At 37.2% G+C, this 26,256-nt stretch overlaps 1 protein-coding gene across 1 annotated transcript in view; it reads right to left on the reverse strand.

The window, feature by feature from the left end:
• The window catches only part of LOC145663021 (uncharacterized), a 42,513-nt gene extending 17,667 nt beyond the window's left edge, over positions 1 to 24,846 (reverse strand). The window contains exon 1 of the mRNA XM_081729151.1: positions 24,716 to 24,846. The gene's annotated coding sequence lies outside the window, so the exon portion shown is untranslated. The remainder of the gene's footprint in view (positions 1 to 24,715) is intronic.
• Between the last annotated feature and the right edge of the window lie 1,410 nt (positions 24,847 to 26,256).

A 26,256-nucleotide genomic window follows, 5' to 3' on the forward strand; every position in this document is an offset into this window, starting at 1 on the left:
TACGATATACTAGGTAGATATGTGTCGTGACGAAAGGAAGCCACATCGAACATTTATAACAATATAAACGAAATTGAAAAAGTCTCTGTGTAATTATATATATCACTTGATTAGTGTATTTCATACATTCTTTTCAAATCCGGTGAATCATTTATAATCACCCTATATATAGATTAGATTTAATTAGATTTTCTAGATGTTATAATTTGTGTTCCGTGCCATTGAACGAAACTTCATTTTGTGCTAAGTTGGCAACACTGAATTGCATTTGATGTTATTGAGCATATCTGTGGGTACAATGTTTGCTTACTATACTCTTGTGTAAAAATCATTTTGATTACTTTAATCATTTTAAAGTTCTTTTTGTGTTAGTGAATCTTTTGCATTGCTATTTTCACATGATTCTAGATCCTTTTTCCTCTGTATCTCCTGTGTTTTTGGGTGTGTCGGCCCGTAAAACTTTGGATTTCTCACTTTCCTTCAATCCTCTATCGATTGCACATTGTTTGATTGGGCAATGCTACTATCAAAATAAGATGTTCCCTTGTGAGTAAAATTAATATAAAAGATTAAGGTAAACTTTAAGTAAAATGTATGTGAGACTTCTCGATTTAGAATAAAGCTTTTGACCGAAGGAACTAGCAAGCCTTGAAATAATTTATTTGTTTTTCAGCTAGTTGAAATGGAATGCTAGGGTTGAAGATTTATAACTGATTGATGGTTCGAATGAATGATTAATCAATGGGTCATATTAACGTGGAATGAAGGGAAAAATGTTATTTCGTATAAAATGGTAACCTAACTGAGTCGAAAATTTCTAGAAGACAGGGACTGTTTAAAACCACCAGAAAATTAAGAACAACGGACGGTCTATCCAAACTCAGCTTTGGTGAACTACATGAACCAGTACATACATTGGAAGTACCTAACTTTCGTGGAAAAACCTGAACCCAAGAAAGTAGGTGATGGTATATTATGAAAGAAAAATTCAGCTGACGTTTCAAATTGCATCTCTAGAAGCCACAATCTAAAACTGAGGTATACACGATCACGTTGGCACTAGCAATGTATGCACCATAGGTGTCCAAACTCGCGAGCCCGGCGCTCGTGAGCTCGGCACTCGCACTCAACCGGGCTCGCGCTCAATAATTGAGCGCGAGCCCAGTTGAAAAAAGTGAGTGCGAGCCCGAGTGAGCGCGAGCCCACTTGAGATTAGTGAGCGTGAGCCCGAGTGAGCGCGAGCCCAGTTGAAAGAAGTGAGCGCGAGCCCGAGTGAGCGCGAGCCCACTTGAGATTAGTGAGCGCGAGCCCGAGTGAGCGCGAGCCCAGTTGAAAAAAGTGAGCGCGAGCCCGAGTGAGCGCGAGCCCACTTGAGATTAGTGAGCGTGAGCCCGAGTGAGCGCGAGCCCAGTTGAAAAAAGTGAGCGCGAGCTCTGTTGGGAAAACTGAGCGCGAGCGCGAGTGAGCGCGAGCCCAGTTACGATTAGTGAGCGCGAGTGCGACCGAGCGCGAGTGCAGTTAAGATTACTGAGCGCGAGCCCAAGTGAGCGCGATCACAGTTGAGAGAAGTGAGTGTGATCGCGAGCCCAAGTGAGCGCGATCAGAGTTGAGAGAAGTGAGTGTGATCGCGAGCCCAAGTGAGCGCGATCACAGTTGAGAGAAGTGAGTGTGATCTCGAGCCCGCACTCGCTTCGCGCTTACGTGGACTCATTTGCTTCAGAGACAAGAACATAAGAAACGCATTCCATGTGCAGCATTGAAAAGGAAGATTTTGGTAGGTGAGTGTGAGTGAGAGTTAGCAAAAATACCCATCTCTGCTTCGTAAGCTCTGAATGAGACGTAGCGTTTTCAAAATTCTCCCATCATTCCGAAAGATGCAGAGATCATATGATGCTTGTATTTTATGGTTGAAGGTACAGAGCATAGAGGGAAGTGAGGCAATTCTTGGAAATTGCTATCTATTGTTACAGAGCAGCAGGATTTTTGCACATGGGTTTGTTGTCCATATCGAAGGATAGTATGAAACTAGATTTCAGTGGAAGTTTTTTATTTTTATTATTATTTATTTATTTCTAAAGAATTTGAAACAATGCTATAAGCAATGAATAAAACTACAACAGCTTACAACTTTTCTTTTCTTCTTCTTGGCCAAAAAGTATATGAATACTTCGTATAACACATTTAAATTACGGCAAAATATTTACAATCATGCACTTGCGCCTTCCTTACACCGTGTCCTGGGTTGGAGTCCTGATGAGGAGAGCCTTGAAATTTGATCGTATTGCGGTGCTTATGGTTCTACCTTAAATTGAAGATCACCGTGTCATATAGCCTTTGTACTCGAAAGAGTGCAATAAGCAATTTTCTCTGCTAGTGTAGTGACTAGCGCGTATTTCCTTTGTTGTACGTGGTTCCAGGTTTGATTCAGAGTAGGAGAGCACAAAGTTTAATTTTTCATCATCATTCACTTTCATTAATCATTCACCTCCTTCAGCCGAAAGACCTTAATGGTTTGACGTTAAATTATGATTTTTTTTCGTTTTTTTTTTCTTTCTTTAATCGGTAATCGAATATGGTTTAGTCTTTGAACTGTATACACGGAAGAATAAAAGTTTATTCAAAATATTTGAAATGTATATTTGACGTGCAATTTATTTGTTTTCAAAATTTCTAGTAGGTTCAATAGTTCTATTCATTTCTAACAGTTAGCATAAGGTTCTACGGAGATCTATTGTTCTATTAGACTAAACTTGAGCTTAAATGTCATCTGGACTCTCAACAAAGTATAGCGACTCTTTAAAAATGTGTATTCGACATGAATGTAGGTCGTTCTCGATTATTTATACGTCACCCTTCTATCCACCGCTAGGGAGACCGGAGATATCTTGCCCTACAATATTATTGTGATTGTATGTCATATGTGTATCAAACTTCGTTGAAATTGCTCCAAGCGTTCTAGAATTAAACTTGAACATACGTAACATATTCTAATGGTGATGCCGAGACTAAGATTACTCTAAGTATCATGTTTCTCCTCTTTAAATTTCGAGACGAGACAGACTTTAGTAAATCGAAACTAGACCGAGATACAACATATCGATCGAGCCTTACTTGAGAGTCCTAAACAAAACCGTGAGCGAGAGACAGTTAAGAATGGGCACGAGCGAGTTCGAGCGAGTTTTCATTGAAACTCAACTCGGCTCGAAACAGACATATTTGAGCTCGACTCGAAAACTCGGATCGAAAAATTTCCTCCAACTCGGCTCTAAACTCGACTCGAATTTGAGTCGAGTCGAGCCAAATCGAGCCCAATGTTGTGTGTAGTTTCAAATACTTTCTTCAGATATCCTACATTGACAATATAATTATTATTAATGATACTTACTGCTACTACAAATTATTATTATTATTATTATTATTATTATTATTATTATTATTATTATTATTATTATTATTATTATTATTATTATTATTATTATTATTATTATTATTACAACACCGTGTATATACATGAAAGATAGGCGATTTGTATCTAAATACTAAAAGCGAGTTGACTGTTGACTTCGGTAGTCGTGAAGTCTAGGAGGGAAGGCATTATTCACGTGGTTCTGGGTCTGATTTCTGGAGGAGCAAGTATTTGGGCTCGAACCAAAAATCGTTACAAGTTAGAGAGCGCCGGCCAAACAAGTTCAAAACTGCTCGGCTCGGGTTTAGGGTTCTGAACGGCTCGAGCGGGTCGGCTTACAGCTCATTCACTATCGAGTCGAGCCGACAGCTCACTCAACAGAGCAGCGATTGGTAGAGATTAGAATTTCAGTATAAGGCAAGATCATGGGAAAAGGAAAACTATCAGATTAAACCAGAGTATTTGTTAAAATATCAAAATATAAATTGCATAGTTGGTTGGCTTGGAATCTAGCGTCCCTTTCAACATCAAAGCTGTACGAGATGTCGACCTACGGTTTAAGATGGAATGTAAGCTACCGTTATGAGTTGAAACTTTTTAATGGTCTCCCACCAAGATTCAAACCTGGAACCCCATGCTTCAAAGACATGTGCTCTGGCTATTCAAGTATAATGTAATGCAAAGTGTTGGACTTTATTTATTGGGGTTTAATGTTGGTTTTCGGTACCGAGGATATCTCAAACAAATTTCCTGTTGCTCAGGCTCTTGCGACTATATCAGCGGGGCCACATCAGATGCGAACTATAGCTTAACGTGGGATCCGAAGCACATAACCTGCAAGGAAACGAACCCGGGTCTACCACGCCAAAGGTACGTTCGCTAACCGCTTTGTCAGGAAGGAGCTGCAAATATTGATCGAAACAAGACCGAGACTGATACGTTGTTTTTCGTATACAGATACATATATTAATATGCATGTAGGAATAAATTCAAAATGACAATATAACACCAACTAAATTATTTTCCAAGTTTGATTAAGATAAATAAGCTGTTTTGGTCGTTTACTTTGTTTATACCTAGTTCAACAAAGGGGAAAAAATTTCGTGACAAAGTTTCCTATATGCTAATGCTGTGGTGATAAATTTACCGATGACAAAATTACTGTGTAAAATTTTCCGGTGACGAAATTACCTATATGCTAATATTTTGGTGAAAAAATTACCACTGACGAAATTACTGTGACAAAATTTTCGGTGACAAAATTACCTGTTCGGCAAATTGCCAAGAATGGAAGTGAAAAATGGCCAGATTTAAGTAAATTTGGTGCAAGTTGTTCGATGTCAAGTTGACATACAGCCCTTAAATGGGCCTTTTATCTAGTTAATTTTGAAACCAGATACACGATCATTATGATAGCGCTAAATTTGGACAACATAATTCAAACCATCTTCGAGAGAAATATCTGTAAATAAACGTTTACATGTGGACGCATAAGTTACATTCGTTCAGCTTAATAAAGCTTAGTTGACTGATTAAGTTTAACGAGGTTTATGAAAGGGAAACCTCTATATTAATTTGGAATCTAAATTAGATGACTTGCCAGTTCTCACTGGTGATTACACCACTTCTCCTGAACCCTAAGTCTTGTCTCGTCTTGTATAAATTCTCGAAAACTTCTTTCTTGTCTGGATTCTCGAGGATTCACTTCTCGTCTCATTTTGTAAATTTAAGTACAAAATGTATTCCCTTATCTAATAGTTCTCAGAATCCTTCTGCTTCAGGAGAGAAGTCTAAGAAGGATGTAATTTAACAATATTTAAACCATATTTCTTATTGGAGTATATTGTGTAATGATTTGAATATCTTAGGCGTTCCTATATGCTATTCATTGTGATCGTATAATTACTTTTATAATTTATAGGTTTTATATACGGATCATTTAGCACTGAAATGATGTTTGAAATCTAAGACTTGGATGAACTAGTGTTGCTCACCAGACTCGAAAAAATTCTCGTCTCGTAGAGAAAATTGTAAGAGTGATAACGGTGACGAGGTTCAAAAAGTGTTATTTTCAACAGTAACTTTCAACATATTGTTTCTTATAATTATTAACAATAAAGAGAGATATAAAATTTATATAAAGGATTGAGTTAGTAATTTGCACGAAATTAGTTTAGTAAATTTCGTTTAAAATTCCAGCAATAATACTCTTTGTAATAGGCCTATATGGTATATATTTCTTATGTGGAAAATTCTTTGATCCACTTTTTAAAATTTGAATACAATACGCACCACAGAAGACACCTGCACTAAATTCAAAGAAATCTCTGCAGCACGGGACGAAGGGTCATTCGCCGCTCCCCACTGGCAGACCATCGCAGAAATCTTTCACTGCCCCTCCCTCCCAGGAGCCCGTCCTAGATCAGGGCCTAGATTTCAATAATAGATTACCTGTAGGCGTTATAGCTGCAGATAAAAGGTTTTCTTTGGGTATCGTAAAGTGAATGCACAGAAACATTATGTTCGTTCTGATTGCTTTTCCAAGAAATGTATACAGCTTCGTGAGTAGGTGATATTGTTTAAGACAAAGATCATCCAGTACTGTAAGACGGTGTCCCGACAAAACGTACCAGCGACAAAACGTACCACTTGAATTTTCGCGACAAAACGTACCACTTTTGACGACCTGTCACAAATGACAACCTGTCATGGATTAATTAAAGCATTTCTGATATTTATTCCACGACAAAACGTACCACTTACATAAATTACAACCTGTCTTGGACTAATTAAAATATTTCGGATATTTAATCCGCGACAAAACGTACCACTTCAAGCATTTTTTTTTTCCAGTGTGTTCACAGATTATTCTCCAGATCGAACAAACTTCTCTTAAACGTAACATTATACACGTTTATCATCGAGTAAGAGAACACGAGTCTTCCAAAATACATTAGACTAATGTGGGTGCTTACATATCTAACAAAAGAGAACATAATGTTAAGAAACTACTTCCTCACGAACAGGTAAAACAACGGCAGTATAAGGTTGACAAGAGCAGACAGGTAATGTATCGAGTTGTCAAAGTGTGGAAACTCATTGGTAAAAGAGGGCTCATTTACAGAGGAAATGTAACCGCCTATAAACTGAAAGACACAGCTATAGATCTTGGAAACTTTTTGGATATTATTCCTTTCTTAAGCAAATTTGATCTTCCGCTTAAAAGTAATTTAGATGAGATCACCGAGAAGAGTCATATACGAGGAAGTAAGCAGGATAGTGGTCGCATAACTTTTACTAAACACGGTGAATTATGTTTTGAATGCTATCAACACACTTATCAGAGAAGATATTTCGAAAGAAGTCTCTCAAGCTTCAATATTTTCTGTTCTATTAGACACTGCTCGAGATATAGTAGTTTCAGGCCAGTGCTCTGTTGTTTTACGGTATGTTGTTAAAATGGTTGTTAAAGTATTGTTGTCATTGTAAAATGCATATCTACCACAGGCCCGTGTCCTTGCGGTTTACTGCTGGAAATTCTGCAGAAGTTGAACCTTGATATTAAGAAGTGTATTGGAAATTCAACCGATGGCTCAAGTAACATGCAAGGACAATATTCGGATTTTTTCAATTCACCTATGATCAGTTACACGTGTGATTCAGTTGATTTTGAGTTTAACGGCCCTTTTAGCAGCCTGGCTATATGAGACGGGACATACTGATTTACGGGAAATCCGAAGCACATGAGCTCCCGCCAGGAATCGAACCCAGGTCTCCCACGACAAAGGCGCATACGCTAACCGCTTAACCACTAAGAAACTCAGTTACACGTGTGGTGTTACGCTCATATACTCAATCATGTCATATGTGATTTGACAAAAAAAAAATGCATTGATTCTGTGTCATTGTTCTGCTGAATGACTGTGCGATCTTTATGCGTGAGTCTTATCAGCGAATGGACATTTGGAAGATCAAATGTTAACAAAGGCGTCTTACAGTTATTGCGGAAACAAGATGGTAGAAAACACACTGTTTATCAGTAAAAGTTTGGTCATTTTTCGAACCCAGAAAGTGCTTTATATATAGAGTTGACCATAATAATTAAGAAAATTGCTTCTACAGAAAATATCAAACCTAAAGCTAGGTGTAAAGCGAAAGGATATATAAAAGATCTTCTCAAGTTCAAAACAATTCGGACAGCACAAATGTTCCTTAAGATATTTCAAGTGACGACCTCTCTGTCAAATTATCTCCAAATAGAGGGTGCTGCTAGTGTAGTCCTATCGGATGGTGCAGACTACTCTGTTCCAAGTGAAAGAGTAGAGAGATGATTTTGAATCCGTTAAGAACGCATTAAGCTTTGCAGAATGGGCCAATAACAAATTTGAAGACTTAGAACGTGATTTTTTTTTCTATTGACCTGTCGACAATTCGCCTTCAGAGATGGACAAAGATTTTCCTGTGAATATGAAGATGAAGCTGCTTCTATCCAATGACCAGGTACTGCATCGACGCATTCAACACAATATTGGACATGGTAGTTTCGAGTATTTCTTCAAGATTCAAGAAGCAATGTACTTTATGGATTATTTGGACCCTAGACACTTCAACCAAATAACAGAACTTCCAGACGTGCCTTTCGATAAACTTACATATTTTCTGAAAAACTTCAGTAAAGAAGTTTCCAAGGATACTATAAATGTATTCTCTTGGACTTTTGAAGGACGTGGATATTCTTGAAAGTCAGTCTTGATGACGAGCACAACCGAGAAAAAATGACTGTGCTGATGGTGCAAGTGATTCAGAATTAAGAAATTTTTCAAAACTGAAATAAACTGAAATACATTAAAAATAGGCTAATAACGAGTACCATGTCTCAGAAACATTTGAAAACATTTATGTTGATGTCTATTGAAAAAGATTTATTAAAAAATATTTCGAATGCAAAAGTGATAGATACAGTAGCATCAAAAACTAGTACACTAAAACATCTGCTAATTTTGTAATATAGTATACGTTCTCCTTGAACTTCATATAATATTTTGAACAATTCAGAGTAATATACTGATGAAAGAATATCAGGTTTTAATTGTCAATTGTTAATACTATTGACTTACTGTAGAAAGAAAACTGTGCAACTTGATTTGTGACATTGAGATGCTGGTGGCCCTTGTGGGAGAAGGCGCCCGCGCCCCTCTAATAATACCTATCCGTCCCTGGTCCAAAGCCTGGATAAAGTGTGATGGAAATCAGCAAATATTCAAATATTGCATATGCAAGATTCTTGCTGGTCTTCGTCTGGCGAGAATCTTGCAGGTATGGTCTTAGTCTTAGCCTTAGTCGTAGTCTTGGTCTTGCATCGGTACTTTTCTCACCACCAATCTGTTCAACTTTTAACCTTATTTTGGCCAATATATATATATACTTATATGCTGTCCTATCAAGTGGTACGTTTTGTCGCCTGTCATTATTTGATGGCTGATTGGAAGACTCTTCGCAAGTAGCCCTCCAGGCAAGTGGTACGTTTTGTCGCTTGTCATTATTTAAAGTGTCTTTAGAAAACCCTTCCCAAGCATCCCTCAGGGTAAGTGGTACGTGTTGTCGGTGGTACGTGTTGTCGGTGGTACGTGTTGTCGGTGGTACGTTTTGTCGCTAGTACGTTTTGTCGCGTATTCCTGTAAGACGGGGTTACTTTGCAGCAGATGTAATGAATTTTAAAGAAAATCGCATGTAACTTATAAACGTAATGATTTAGAACATTATATTTTAAACATATAATAGCTAGATATATAAGGAAAACATTCGTGCAAGTGCATTTGTAAACATTCACGATGACCGTGATTACTATAATATAAACTTTGGTGCAAAGTAACATCATAGGTCAGGATACTTTGCACCATATACAAAAAATATGTTGAACATAGGAACATAATGTTTCTGTGCAATGTTTTCCCTTCAGTATTTATACATTTCACTTCCTACACAAAACTGTATGAAATCTACAAATATTGATATTAGAATCATGGTACTGGTATCAGTACTTAGTATGATTTATCGATATTTGTAAAGAAAATTGTGTATTTTCTGGACCGGCACAGGAACCACATTCTGATTTTTTAGCATATATCCAACAAAAATGTCAACTCAGGAACGAAAAAAAAAAATCCTCGTGAACTGATTTCCCTTGGTAGCTCTTTGTGCCCAAGAATATCATCCAACTGTAATCATTGGAAGGTTTACGGGGTTTGGGGATTTCAGGCTGAAGCCTAGCCAAATTTCAGGATTTCTTTTTTTAAAAAAATAATGTTAGTAAGTCCTATGTGTGTAAGCTTCAAGCCCCCCAAAACGTCCAAAGATAAAAAAAAAAAAAGAAAGAAAAAAAGAAAAGAAAGAAAGAAAAAGCTAAGCCTTACTGAGTGAAGCGAATGAAGCGGATCCGCCATTGTTCGCAATTTATTTTCCGACAAGAAATTAATTCCAGCATCTACCTTTATAGGATATTTACCTAAAATTAGAAAGTAGGAGGTGCCAGTAGTAATAATTTCCTCTCTAAGCTATATTTTGGACCGGTGGAAAGTAACCCCTGATTCAAGGCTGAAGCCGCCTACTCCCAGTTTTATTTTTTCTATGTAAACTTTGAGTATTTCTTGCGAAGATTATTCGCCAAAATACATCTCCAGGAGGAAAGTACAGAATAGAAGACTTTCGCAAGTATAAAAATTACATATGTTAATTAGTCTTGTTACATTGTATGTTATAAATAAAAGAAAATTAAATCTTCGAATTTTACGTTCCACGCTTATAGGCTACTGTGTAGGGTACAGAAGAGGGCGACGATGACATGAACGAAGAGGTGTAGTGATGAGCAAATTCAAGACTAAGACCAAGACCCAGGTGGTCTTGGTCTTGCACACCGAGTCTTGGTCTTGGTCTTGCACTGGCACACTTGATCTTGGTCTTGGTCTTGGTCTTGCATCGGGATTCCTGGTTTTGGTCTTGGTGAAGACTCTTGTAAAAACTGCAAGACAAAGACTCTTGCGCTCATCACTAAAGAGGAGGAATGTAAAAATAATAGGAGGAAACGGGACAATCCGAGAAAACTCACGCACGCGGTGTTTGTCAACCACAAAACCCATTTTGCACAAGCTGGGATCGAACCAGAGACTCCACTCGCAAGAGATGATCCCTCTACTACTGACTCACCGCGATCTAAATAAAGTTTTGATATAATCAGTGAGAGATGGATTATTCTTTCTTGCCTTGTTAAATATTAGCCACTTCTTTGTCCAAATATGTCTATTTCTTTATTCTTTTTCTCAACAACACAACATTGATAGTACCTGCATTTAAAACCATTGCTTCAAAAGTAATGTTTGAAGGACACTTCATGTTGTGCTAACTTTAGAATATTTTCTGCAAGCCTATGTAATTGGTTGTTTTTTAAGTCAATAATTTATTGAAGTAAAGTAATATTTAGGACGTTCAGAGGACAATGAATCCAAGTTCATTTTCAATAAAGTTCAATTTTGCTCAGCAAATTAATTTTATTTAAAAACCTAATGTCTTCGCAGTCAAGAGTCCGAAGTAAATGTAACTAAAACCATATGAAAGGGCGTGGAATAGCTTCATATTGCAGCCGCTAGACAGAGGTGCCAGTGGGGCAGGAGGGCAGTCGCCCCACCCCCACTCTGAATTTTAGATTTTGGGACCAGTAAACCAGTTTTAGAAATATTTTGATAAGCGAAGTCCAACAGAAAACGGTTGGAGATAAATAAACATAATAAAAAGTGAAACAGGAAAATGACACGGGGCCACCCAAAACATCGCGTGGACAAAACCTCGCCGCCAAAACCTCGTGGGTCCTGAGATCAAGCCAACGTTCAAGAATTATCCAAACTTCAACACTCCCTTACGAGGAGCATTTTGCAACATACCTTCTTATGGTACAAGGAGAAGATTTGTACCAAAACGTAAAGGTTCTATGCTTAGTAGTTTTTTTTAGATCTGGAGAACGGCAAAATTCATTCAAGGCATTCCATTCCATTCCTCCTCAGGGCATGCATTTCGCAAAATATTGTCTTATCCGGAGCTAGTGCCCTTGTGGAGCAAGAAGATTTATACAAAATGTCAAGTTTCAAAACTTAATAAGTTTTGTAAATCTGGCGATAGAACATTCTACATTGAAGAAATCGTCGTGAAGAGGTTTTATCCTGACAACATTTCTTCCCAGGCGACACTACGTCTCGCTTAATTTAGACCAGGCGAGATTCTGTGTCGCGCGATCATTACAACCAGGTTTTGGTTAGGCGAGATTTTGGGTATGGCGATATTTTGGGACGCGAGGTTATGGCAAGGCGAGGTTTTGGCCCGGCGAGATTTTGGCCCGCGAGGTTTCGAGTGGCGAGGTTTTGGCCCGGCGAGGTTTTGGGCGGCGAGGTTTTGGCCCGGCGAGATTTTGTCCCGCGAGGTTTTGGGCCGCGAGGTTCTGGCCGCGAGGTTTTGTACCCAAGCCGTTCCCTCTGTCTTTACGGTGTATTTGAATTGCCACAACCAGGTAGTATGGTTGGATATACACACCAACAATTGACCTTCGCCTTATCTCCACTCGCATTCAACACACGGTGTGAGGTCCAATTGAACACAGACATCCACGAAAAGGGACAGAACTTTCTTGGTTACCTTTATAGTTATGCACAAAAGTATAGCGTTTGGTCCCGGACAGTAGTTCTTGATTAAGCATAATAAAAACTATCTTGAATATAATTTATGGATAATAATAATAATAATAATAATAATAATAATAATAATAATAATAATAATAAGAATAAGAATAAGAAGAAGAAGAAGAAGAAGAAGAAGAAGAAGAAGAAGCTAAAATAGTGTTTTTAGTTTTCCAGAAGGAAACCAAAATTTTCCTTTCTTTCAGGCCTCAAAAACACTAGCAGCAACACATTTTTTTGGCTTTGTACATTGTAGCTGCCCCCCCTCAAAAACGACGGACCCCCCTACACAAACCTGCTGGCTACACCCCTGCCCATTTGATACGAGCTGCGATCGAACCAGATACCTCACGCACCAGAGATGAACCTTCTACTACTGAGCCATCACAATCTAAATAAAAATTGGATATAATCTGTAAAAGTTGGATTATCCTTCCTTGTCTAATATTAAAATCCTATTCCTTGTCCAAACATACCTATTTCTTTAGCGTCTTTTCTTTATTCTTTTTCTCAACAATATAACATTGGTAGTACCCACCCTTAAAACTTTGCTTTCGATCGATCCATTCTGCAACTGCTTTCCTCAGCTTATATGCGTAAATTCATGCACAATGCATGAACTGCATGACGCGCATAAACTCACATCGTTAGTTTACGCGCGTAAACATACGGTAGTGTATAGCTGAGCTTATGTTGCAGACCGACATTAAACAGGTGTTTGCTTCAGGAATAAAATATAAGAAATGTATTCCAAGTCCAGATTATAACGACCTGCAAGATTTTAACCGCTATGCAAACGAAAATGAAGGAAAAGTGCATTCTGTACTATCTGAAGTGTATTATATTTATCCACTCGACGAATGTTTGACATCTGACCTGTGATCTCATTGTCGAAACATCTTTGGGAATGGAAATCCCATTTTTTCATACTTATTATCAATGGTGTTTGAGGCTGGCATTTGTTTTTGTTTTGCAAATTCCATGGCCATTTTCTTTTTCTAATAGATCATAGAGTAAGGAAACTTCTTGACCCTACAAGGTAAGAAATTTATATATAGCAACTAATGTGAAGCTTACGTTCATAGAAAAGTCGAGCGAAATATGTATTATTTTAATTGTAGGTTCTTTAAATCTCAACAAACAAGAGTAGCTCTTAATAGTGTTAAATACATGTAACATAATTTTTTCTTAGCTTATTAATTTATATTACCAAACATTTTATTTATTCTTAAAAAAAAACAAAAAAAAAAAAACGACAGTTTTAGCAAGTTAATTTTACTGAATTCTTCTTGAGATCTTTAAATGTATTTTACGCGAAATTTAATTACTGCACTATGTAATTTTAATATTTATTTTTTAAAAAACTGAAGCAATATTATATTTATATTTTAGAAAATTTGAAAACAAGGGACACTTAAATAGACCAGAAGGAGAAATATACAGGGTGTCCAATATACAATGCAACCCGGAGTTTGGGATAGAACTTTTGAACCTGAAGTAATACACGAATAATGGTTATACCAAAATGAAGCTTTGTTCATGCATATATTTTTAAACTAGGAAGCAACGATTGAAGTACACTAGAAACCACACAGTGTTGCCAGATGTAACCAAAGGTGTATTGTTTTTTTTTTTGCAAAACATGTAAATTGACACATAACTCATATGTTTGGATGTTCTTCGTTAATTTTCAGTTTGTTTAGTTGGAGTAGCTTGGAAAGTATGGAGCAGAAAAAAGAATTTTTCATTTCCACCGATAACTAATCGGATGAGGCCTCTGTAAGGGGTAACTAGGGAAATCGTAGTTTTCATAAATTAACACTCTGAATTGGCAACTTCACTGATGTTTCAGTGCATCAAAAGGTGTGTTAAGGATCTAATTACATTATGCAATTCCTGAAAACAATGAAAAACAAACTTTGAAATTATAATGAAATTTGTTTTTACTTATATGCATCCGGCAACACTGCTATTCATTTCTATGGGGCTATTTAAAGCAAGAGGCATACAAGAACAAATCTCGAACTATTCAAGACCTGGAAACGAACATTCGCGGTGCCATTGAGAACATTAACACTTCTAATCTTCGTAAAGTTGTTGCCAACCTGGTGAAACGTGTGAACCAGTGTTTGAATCAAAACAGAGGACACTCCCAGCATCCGCTGTAGAGCTGGTAACTCATTTCTGATAGTAGCAGTGTTACCGGGTGCATGTAAGTAAACGTTTTATCATGATAATTTCAAAGTTTGTTTTTCATTGTTTTCAGGAATTGAATAACGTAGACAGATCCTTAACACACCTTTTGATGCATTGAAACATCAGCAGTTGCCAATTCAGTGTGTTAATTTATGAAAAATACGATTTCCCTAGTAACCCCTTACAGGGGCCTCATCCGATTAGTTATCGGTGGAAATGAAAAATTCTTTTTTCTGCTCCATACTTTCCAAGCTACTCCAACTAAACAAACTGAAAATTAATGACAGAACATCCATACGTATAAGTTATGATTCAATTAACATATTTTGCAAAAAAATTGATTTACACCTTCGGTTACATGTAGCAACACTGTGTGGTTCCTAGTGTACTTCAATCTATGCTTCCTAGTTTAAAAGTATATACATGAACAAGGCTTCATTTTGGTATAACCATTATTCGTGTATCACTTCAGGTTCAAAAGTTCTACTATCCCAAACTCCGCGTTGCATTGTATATTGGATACCCTGTATATACATACATACATACATACATACATACATACATACATACATACACACTTCCTTCCTTTAAAGTCTTTTTATTTTATTTTTTATTTATTTATTTATTTATTTTTTTTTCGAAATCTACTCTGAAACGATAGCATTCAGTTTGCCACTACTCGATTTTGGTGTTGTTTGTCACAATATTTTCATACGGATTTATCAGATCATATTACAGTGAAGTTTAGCACATACCTAACGAAACAGCTAAGGGTTACCAGGCATTTATATTCATATTGATTTAATGTGATTAAGTGGTATGTATTCTCGTCTTCCGGACAAATGAGGTATCATATACTAATTGCTAAAAAAAAAAAAAAAAAAAAAAAAACGCAAAACATTTTAAATTTTACGATAGCTTCGTCAATTGACATAATTGTTTAAATAGTAAGGTAGTTAGGGATCTCTTGCCTGTCAGATGTCAATTAACAGGTTAATAATTTTTTTCTACAACAAGCAAGACTTTATTTTACATGAATTAAAGACCAAATACAAATTCAATTTATGCTCTTTCGCAGGAGACCAATTCGACAAGCTTGGAGCCTTATATAAATGACAGCGTTTTGGTACTAATGAAAAATACAACTTACGGTATAAATGTTAATTTTCGACCCATGTTGTGTAGATGCTGGTCGATTACTCGACGAGATGCTGGTTGGTTGCTCAGATGATCCTTGGTCCTCTCCCTTACCTTTTTATATTGTATAAATTTCCTCAGTCAGACCCTGAGGTTCTCCATAACAGCCTTGTTTGTTCACTTAATTACTTTTTACGCTACGTGACTGCCGGAGAACCTCATTAGTCCACGATAAGTGTGACTGTTTATCCAAAATTCTTTTGTAACCTAATTTAAGTACACATACATTTTTTACATATAATTACTAGAAAACAATGCTAGTTATTTCACTAAACTTTTTTGATATATTCCTTTTTGCAATATGTTGAGCTAACTTTTTTTTTTCAACTCATGTCATAGTTTCAATACAGTCCCCCACTGATGAGGAACTGTTCCTGAACATCACCGTAGTGTGTGTCACTTCTGTTTTTTTTCTTTTTTTTTCAACTCACAGTTGTGTAATGAAACTATGACATGAGTTGAGGAAAAAAAAGGAGTGACACACACTACGGTGATGTTCAGGAACAGTTCCTCATCAGTGGGGGACTGTAATGGAACTATGACATGAGTTGAGAAAAAAAAAAGTTAGCTCAACATATTGCAAAAAGGAATATATCAAAAAAGTTTAGTGAAATAACTAGCACTGTTTTCTAGTAATTATATGTAAAAATTGTATGTGTACTTAAATTAGGTTACAAAAGAATTTTGGATAAACAGTCACACTTATCGTGGACTAATGAGGTTCTCCGGCAGTCACGTAGCGTAAAAAGTAATTAAGTGAACAAACAAGGCTGTTATGGAGAACCTCAGGGTCTGACTGAGGAAATTTATACAATATAAAAAGGTAAGGGAGAGGACCAAGAATCATCTGAGCAACCAAACAGCATCTCGTCGAGTTATCGACCAGCATCTACACAACATGGGTCGAAAATTAACATTTATACCGTAAGTTGTATTTTTCATTAGTACCAAAACGCTGTCATTTATATAAGGCTCCAAGCTTGTCGGATTGGTCTCCTGCGAAAGAGCGTAATCTGAATTTATATTTTGGTCTTTAATTCATGTAAAATAAAGTCTCGCTTGTTATAGAAGGAAATTATTAATCTGTTAATTGACATCTGACAGGCAAAAGATTCCAAACTACCTGAATATTTTAACATAATTGTATTTCCTGTTTTAACGCAGTTCGTAAAATTACCTCATTTTATATAATGTAGCTACTATTTTTTCCGTTATGTTATGCGATTTAAAAACTGGCATTTATATACTTAAAGAAATGTAAAGATGAATCGAAAACTAGAACCACATTATGCTTATCATTATCATTATCATTATGCTTATCATATATAACTTCTTGACTCAAAGTGATATTATGATGTAAGTTTCATATTCACAAATATCTTGCTTGACCTTTCATTAACTTGTAATTTTCTTTGATAGGTGTTTTGTTTTAACAAATTACAGGCTATAATCAACGCACAATTTCAAAAATTCAGTTTTAATACTCTTAAATTTGACTTAAATTAAGAAATGTTCATATTTACTGTATTGTAACAGGACAATATGCCTTCAAACAGCAAACACATAATTAAAAGTAGAGGCTGCTCCGGAGGGAAGTCACCGTTAAAAAATTAGTTTTCTTTCTTCAAGTGAGAGAGAAAAGATAACCTAATGGAATTACAAGACGTGGGACTCGATTAGAAACACTATTTTACGGGCCCCAGGTTTCCAACTAACTTGCATATATATATATATATATATATATATATATATATATATATGAAGGGCTTGGAGTAATATAACTTTAAGCCACATTTATACGTATTGTGCAACGAAATTTATCGCTGCACTACAATACAAATTAATGAAGGCAAGAACACCATTTACGATATTTACTGCCATCTAATCTCAATTTTTGCAAATTTGTCAACAGCAACGGGTAGAATTTGTTTTTACAAATGCGGCTTAGCACTATATTGCCCCAAGCCAATTATCTATCTATCTATCTATCTATCTATCTATCTATCTATCTATCTATATATATATATATATATATATATATATATATATATATATATATATATATATATATATATATATATATATATATATGTAGGGTGCAAATTACCGGGAGAGATGAGGGGAATTTCCCCCTCAATCACATTTTCTTCCCCCCCAAAGAAGTCAGCTGAAGTATATCCACCGGGGATGCTCGCTTCTCCCCCAAACTATGCTCAATATAACTCCAAATTTCTTCGGAATGATCGATGCAAAACTATTCAGTTTTGGTCATTTCTACTTAAACCTGATTGTCCACTATTTTCAACGTTGTTTAGTTGAACTATATTATTATGACTATGGTTGTTACTTGCAACTGTACCTTCGTACCCTTCAGTTCGTCATCGTTCGTGAATTTGAATGTACTAATTGCGTATAACAAAGCCACATATGGATTTATAAATGTTCTTAGCGGTTGGTCAAGAAGAAGTAAACAAATAGCTTCTTCCACCATACTTGGCGAAGTTCGGACATGCCATATTCATCCTCTACATTTGTATCGATTATCATCTTATTTTAATTTTTGTTATAACATGTTATTTCATTTTCCAGTGTATTCTTTGTTAGTACATGCTCTTCATTCCCTAGTAGTTTGTGTGTATGCAACTCAAAAGTTGCAATTAATTTGTGATAGCAATTTGTGATAGCATAGCAATTACTGCCTTTACAGCTTACGGAAATGAACTTTTGAAACTGTACTCAAAATCTGAGTACATCATTTGTCGTTATAGGTATTCTCTCGTAAGTATATGTTAACGTACACGCTGGGGATTCGCTCCTAGTGAGCAGACATGTTAGTGAAGGTGATTTTTAGGTGAATAAGCGCATAATTGAAGATTTGTTTCAGCATTTGTTAATACGACTGGTTCTCCGTGTCATTGTCCGTGTCTGTATCATAGGTGTCCAAACTCGCGAGCCCGACGCTCGTGAGCTCGGCACTCACGCTCAACCGGGCTCGGGCTCAATAATTGAGCGCGAGCCCGAGTGAGCGCGAGCCCACTTGAGATTAGTGAGCGCGAGCCCCAGTGAGCGCGAACCCAATCGAGAGAAGTAAGTGCGAGCCCGAGTGAGCGCGAGCCCAGTTGAGGGAAGTGATCGCGAGCGCGAGTGAGCGCGAGCCTAATTAAGAGAAATGAGCGCGAGTGCGAATGAGCGCGAGCCCAGTTGGGAGAAGTGATCGCGAGCCCGAGTGAGCGCGAGCCCAGTTGGGAGAAGTAATCGCGAGCGCAAGTGAGCGCGAGCCCAGTTAGGAGAAGTGAGCGCGAGCCCGAGTGAGTGCGAGCCCAGTCCAGAGAGATGAGCGCGAGCCCGAGTGAGTGCGAGCCCAGTTAGGAGAAGTGAGCGCGAGCGCGAGTGAGCGCGAGCCCAGTCCAGAGAGATGAGCGCGAGCCCGAGTGAGTGCGAGCCCAGTTAGGAGAAGTGAGCGCGAGCGCGAGTGAGCGCGAGCCCAGCTGAGACGGGTGAGCGCGAGCGCGAGTGAGTGCGAGCTCAGTTGAGAGAAGTGAGCGCGAGCGCGAGCGAGCCCAATGAAAAATGGCCATCTATGGTATGCACTGCTAGGAAAGAGCGGCTACAACTCTGTTTCTTTGCAATGAAATGAAATCTTTGAGTTTTACGTCCCACGGTTATGTCGCCTAGGCTAAAGGACACAGTGATAATGAAAAATGAATGAAATGGTGGAATGAAGAAAGTAGGAGGAAACGGGAGAACCCCGAGGAAACCCGCGCACACGGTGTTTGTTCACCACAAAGTTCACTTAGCGCGAGCTGGGATCGAGCCAGGGACCCCATGCACCAGAGATGAACGCTCTACCACTGAACCATCGCGGCCCCAACGCTGTTTCCTCTAATTCTGCAATGTTGACTGAGTTCTAGTTAATGCTCACTGTCTTTATCTGCCTGTGTACTCTGAACCTTGAACAATGTCTCATCATAGTGTCCGGAACATATTTTAAAATGATATACGATTAGAAACTCAAACTTTATTTTAGTATTGCCACGTTTACAAAGTAGTGATATAACTTGATGATCTATGGAATTCGAAGATGCAATGTCCCATTCACAAAAGTTCTCCATTGACTTCTGTCCTCAGCCGATTTGTTCCAGTTTCTACTTTCTCTCTACACTGAAAAACTATCACAATGGAGCAGACATCAAGACATTACTTTATATTAACGGAGATTTTTTTCTTTTTGTTTAATCGAAAAATATTATGCAAGTATCATTTGTTACATAGACAAGGTAGCTAGCTGCTTTTGCGAAGGGAGACTAAAGCTTCATTTTGTTCTATTCAGAACTCATATACTAGAAATGTGTAACTTTTGTGTTACACATCATCACTGTAAGTGAACTCTTGTTCAAGATTAAAATTTTGCAATCCAGTGAAAAATAATATAATCCTTGGGAATAAAATCGATCTTAATCCAACTTGCATTCGTGTACCTAACGTGTATAATTCAGTAACTTATTTTGCAGCTGAACAGTTTAATAACAATACATTAAGTAATAATTTAAACACGAAATTGTTATAATTAATTAAATAGAGCCTTATATACATATACTGATCAGTAAAGACTGATCATCAGTGTTTATGAGGTGAATACAACAGTAAGGCACAGAAAACGAAACACGTCTGTGTAATGGGAGAAGTGACGAACAGATCGAGCAAATTTGAAGGCCATGACGTCAGGAATGTGACCTTGGCAGCCGTTCAAGCACCCGTAGTTTCAGTTTCGAATAAGGCAACATGGAAGTGACACGCGAAGAACAATACAGACATTCTGTTAACTATCTTGTAAAGATAAAAAAGTTCCGTGTGTACCCCATCCTACATATAGCCCTGATTTAGCCCCTTGTGATTATTCTTTTTCCAACTTTAAAGAAACACCTCCGGGGACGGCATTTCGCATCTTCAGAAGCAGTGGTGAAAGCTGTGAAGACGAGTTTGAAGGATCTGTCCAAATTGGCTCCAGGCCGGTAGCCAGCCCAAAAATTTAGGGGGAGCCGGCTGAAGTTAGGGGGGCCCGATCGAACAATATTATAGTTCATCACCATATTATAGTGCATTTGCAAGCCTACCGTGAAAATTTTAGAGGGGACCAGCAAAAATTTAGGGGGGGCCTAGACCCCCCTGGATACGGGCCTGATTGGCTCCCTGCATGTCTTTGATGACTGGCAGAAACGTTGGGACAAGTGCATTGCATGTAATGGGGACTAGTTTGAAAAAGGCCATCAACATTTGGAGGATTAGTATAAATAATTATGTTTTATTCATTTATGATCATTCTCTATTGATCAGCCATCGTACTTTCGTAGGATGGTACTTTCTAAGGAATTATAACTTCATATTTCTTTATTAATACGTACGTTCGCGTGATAAGTGAGTGAATTGATATACATTTAATGGGGACATTAGCAAGACGACTATTTATCTCCATATCCAACGACCAACAGCAACAGCCTCAGTTTGTCTCTCGTCAAATGACTGCTTAGTTAAAGAACACAACTTGGAAGCATCAGAGGTAAAGAGGAAATGATAGATTCGATAAAATGTGACGAGAGATTATATAAATAAGGCGAGCTCGTGAGAAAAAAGTTTTAAAAAACAGATAAGATAAGAAGAAAGAGGTAAAGCCTACAAAACAGAAGACGCTAACAAATTCGATAGCACCAGTGAAAGCGACAATATGGATACTGAAAACAGCATTCTCACTCACAGCACGACTACAGTAAAATTGCATAACTGGCAGTTCTGCGATGTTGTCTGAAATCTGAGTATTTCAGATATTCAACCAGAATGTGCTGAATACTCAGTTCAAATGTCTTCCTTCAGCTGCTGTAAGGAATCCTAAGTTTCATTACGTGGCAACATCGCATGTTAGCTTTGAACCATAAGCACTGCGCTACAAATTTATCAAACAGTTACATCGATTGTTACGCTACTAAGCAATGCTAGTGTAAACATCTATTGACCTTAACTGTCATCTGGGAAGAATCGATGTAATTATTTGATAGATTGGTAGATCTGGTCGCTAGTTCCTCAAGTCTTTTAAGTTTGGCAACATTGCACTTCAATTGTTTCACATTTTCTCAAGTGTTAGTTCGGAAGGCACCTCCCACGAATCGTCCCGAATTCTTCCGATACATCACACGTGAGGCAAAGCAGTTCTGTGATTAGTACTGAGCTCAGGGTTCACGAATTGTCGTGATCACTATAGTGTCTCGTTGCCAATTCGATTAAGTTAATACGAGGTAGTTCTTATTCTACAGAAATAGTTTTTAAATTAATTATTAATTTATGTGCTACAAGAAGAACGTAAACCGCTTAGTAGCAGTTTGTATCTATTATTATTTATTATAATTCCTCTTAACAGTGACGCACTACTACCTGTAACTAGTAATATACCGTAAAATGGGGCTACTTAAAAAATCTGGGGCTACTTGGAAAACTGACATTTGTTTGTGTTAAATGGTATAATAATGAGAGAACTATGACAGATATATCGTTTACTTCCAGACCAATTCGAAATAGGCATCAGTGGCGTATTTACGATTTTGTTTTGGTGGGGCTTTGCCTGAAAATGTGACAATTCTGCAAGATATTTTATATACTTTACTGTGGCTTAAGCCCGGAAGTCCCCCTAAATACGCCACTGTGGATGGTCATAAGTGCTGTGTCTTATTTCTGAAAATTCTCATAGCAATTGATGCTATTTTATGTTTTTTGAATTTTCTGTAAATTGTCCATGTATTTCAGTAATGAAAAGTGATTTTTACCTGGTTGTGCCAAATATCATTGCTTTCAGAAGTTTCTTAACGAGACGAATTAGTTTTACTTATTTCCACTTCCTTTCTGGGACAACCTGTGGCCATTTTTTTTATTTCCTTCTGTTTTTCTACTAAAAAAGATGATATTGATCAGTGGGGGAGGGTAGACAACGATGACATTATTCAAGTTTTGCATGAACTTATCTACAACCACAGAGAACAAGTTGTTTTTCCATATGACTTCGCAGCAAAGAATTCTAATACAGTGAAACCTCTACTAACGGACACCTCTATAAAGCGGACACCTCCCGTAACGGACATATTTTGTAATCCCCGAACACTGTAATAGGATATAACATATTGGCAAACCTCTCTAAAGCGGACACTCTCTAGCACGGACACGGACAGTCTTTTCTGTCCTTTATAGGTATTATTTACCTCCGTATTACGGACACTTTCTCTATAAATAAGTTGAAAAGTATTGTAAAAATACATTTTTAGTAATTCATACATGTGTCACCAAGAAAGCACTGTGATATTTTGTCTCCTGAACTGTCTACTCAGCAATCCAGACGAAGAATCTCTGTTTAACAACATTCTCATGTCCTTTGCTTTCATTCCACTTCCACCCAAGCTGTTTTAGACACGAAAGTGATTGACAGTTGCCCGTCGTTCGGAATAACACATTATTCTACTGCCCTGCTGGAATCTCTAACTAAGCAGAAGACATGTTCGGTAGTTTTTGCCCGCGGGTACGCATATTGTCACAAAAAAGACACTACTGGACTGCAATTAACCCACAAATTAAAGCGACATACTGAAAACGTAAGTGTAAAGTGCAGAGAACTATAACATCTTATTTCCATCTTGTGCCTCCAACATAGAGTATTAGACAGCAGAGGAAACACAGGTACAGTAACATTTTGGTAATATTCGTGCATACATGATTCATCCAAAAATATTGTTACTAATTGCATATTACCTTCTTTACTAATTTACGTAAGAAAATATCAAAACCTCTCTAAGGCGGACACCTCTCTATAGCGGACAATTATTGATTCCCCACGGCTGTCCGCTTTAGAGAGGTTTCACTGTATGTGAATTTTTTGTCCTTATCGTACTGTGTTACATTCTTATTATTATAACAGTACCATATATTTTTGCAAAGAGTTAATGTAAATGTACACTTATAAAAATGTTATCACGTAATTTTGTAAACCAATGTAAGGCAATTACTGATCTGACACATACATAAATTTCATAAAATTATGTAGGGCATGTTTTAATGTCTTAAAGAAGTCTCAAGAGCTTATGTGTGTATTGCCATTTGCCAAAATTTCCCTTGCATTGCTTGAAAACCTGCCGTTTATTAAAGCATATTGCAAAAACTTTTTTTTTTTTTTTTTTTTTTTTTTTTTGTTCTGTAGACCTTCAGGAAGACAAGTTTATCACTGTAGTTAGTTTAGAATTGTTCAACAATTTATTGAGTTTAACTAAAAGGTTATGCAAAAATGTCTCTTTTTTTCATAGGCGGCGAGTTTGGGGTAGCAGGGCACTTTTTGGCCTCCCAATATTTAAAGGTGAGGTCCTCGCGCCCCCAATATAATTCAGTTGAAGAAGAATTACAAAGAGGAGCAACAATTTATGTCGTAAATTTCGTCTTGCCTTTAATTCAATGTTAGGAACACCCTTCTTATTCGATAAAAAGCCCCGTTTTCAAAACGGTGTTTAATAGAGCGCTGAAGCTTCAACCAACACTATGGCACATCGATATGACAACTGAAGATCAATGTGGTGCAGCGAAGTTCCCAGAATTTGAACTTGAATTTAAATTTTTTAATGCCTTTAGACAAATTTGACTTAGCTTATGAATTGCGCAGCGGAGCGGATGCAACGAACCGAGATCTGGGAGGAAGGAGCCTTTATCAAGCAGTTGATAGAAAACGGCTGAATATGATTATATATTTATTCATTGTTTGGCCCCCCAATATGTTCTTCAAGTCGGCGTCTATGCTTTTTTTTTAATTTAAAACAGCCAAGAAAAATAAGCATATTGGATATCAATCTTCTGAGGAAAGTGTAATCTTGCAAATGGTTCTTTCCAAATAATCCCATCTTTTACACAGCTCATACTGCTATGAAAATGCCTTTATTTTCCATGTAGCCCCGAAAGCGGTGCTCCTTGGAAACAGCACATTTTGGCTCCTGGGAGGCTGCAGTCTCAGTAAAATTTTGTTATGACTGCAGGAAAAGTAACATGGACTAAGCTCTAGAAACATCACAGGAAGAAGGAAAATTAATTGCAATAAATAACAAGGGATAGTATGATTAAAAAAAAAAAAAAACTTTCCAAGTAAACCCAGTTTACGGTACAAAATCAAACATTTGCTCACCTTGTATTCCCCCGTCTTGATCGTCTCAGGTCAGTCTCAACCTTATCTATTAGAAAAACGAACAATTCACAAAATGTACACTTGAAATCCGAGTATATCAAATACTATTTATTCTTCCTCTTGTTCGCACTTAACGCATTCCATTGCAAATTCAAGTTATCTGACTCGAACAAACAGAAATTCAACTTTAAATATCAGGCAAGTGGATTAAAATAAGTTGGAATGATTAGTTTATCAGCCTACTTAGCTACTATAACAATGAAAGCTGTTTATTCTGATAAGAGTTTGATAAAACCGCATATTCTATCAAACCATTAATTCATTTCTAAGAATATCTTGAGAAGCATGTCCACAGTTGCCAACCGTACGAATTTGTTCGTTTATCTCCAGGACAAAACTTGGGTTAAGTTCCAAAGTTGATCATCCGTTTCTAGCATAATTTTGAAAATTTACCGGGAAGAAATGTCTAATTTGCTCGTTTGTGACCTTGATAATATGTAAGGAAAGCAGAATTTGTATTTACTTTTTATATACGCGCATATAATAATAATAGAACTATTAGGCAAGCGGAGGGAACTGCTTCGCAAAGGGTTACCACATGGTTGAATCGTGGTAAAGTAACGAGCATTTGTATTCTGAACATGGCTGCAGGTGTATAGAGACACTCCAGTTGGTATCCTTATGCAGAGACGAGAACTTACACTCTATTAATTTTAACAAAATGGGTCCAAACTTCCCTAACCCTAAGCTAACACGACCCTACCCTACCCTAGTTACCCCTACCTTACTACCCTACCCTACTCTATTATATCTTTTTAAAGTGGTCCTAAAAATTGATTATTTTTAAATTTTCGCAGCTGGTATTAAACTACGCCTTTTGTCGAAAACCAAGCGGGCGACCAACTTCGAAATAAATACCCAAAACTTGACGTATGATCCTAATCCCAGATCATGGACAAAATATATGAATCTGAGACAAATCGGATTCACTATTAAATTCAAAACCTATAATTGTTACTCACGAGATACAGAGTAATATGTAAACAGCTGTCTGGGAGCTTCAACCTCGAAAGGGTTCCCAGCTATGGCACGAAACTGTATCGATTGAGGGCATAGGATAATGAAAATAATGTGTGTGTTTTTTTTAACGAAATAGAAAACTTATTTGAGAAACGCAAAACCTACATATTGTCACATCATTTATGACAACAATTCAAAATCTATATTACACTTCCTGTAAACATGCAAACTTAAACACAAATGCCCCTCGGTATTGCAGATTTCCAGTATTGAACGCTTGTGTGTAGGCCTAAGTATTCTGAAACGATGCAAAATTTTATTGAAATTTGAACATTTGAAGATGAAATTTTCAACTTTTGTTCTGCAAGCAAGTTCAATACAGTATCGCTGCCTGTCAAATTGTTCTCAGCACTAAAGCTGCAAATTTCATATTCCGATTTTCGAATTTCAACAGAACTTGAATTCGTTTCAAATCTGTATTGTTTTCCAAGTAGAACGAAGTGATTATTGTACGAGAGCTT

This window comes from Thermobia domestica, chromosome 10 (assembly GCF_964235325.1).
Source record: "Thermobia domestica chromosome 10, izTheDome1.hap1.1, whole genome shotgun sequence".
NCBI classification, from domain to species: Eukaryota; Metazoa; Arthropoda; class Insecta; order Zygentoma; family Lepismatidae; genus Thermobia; species Thermobia domestica.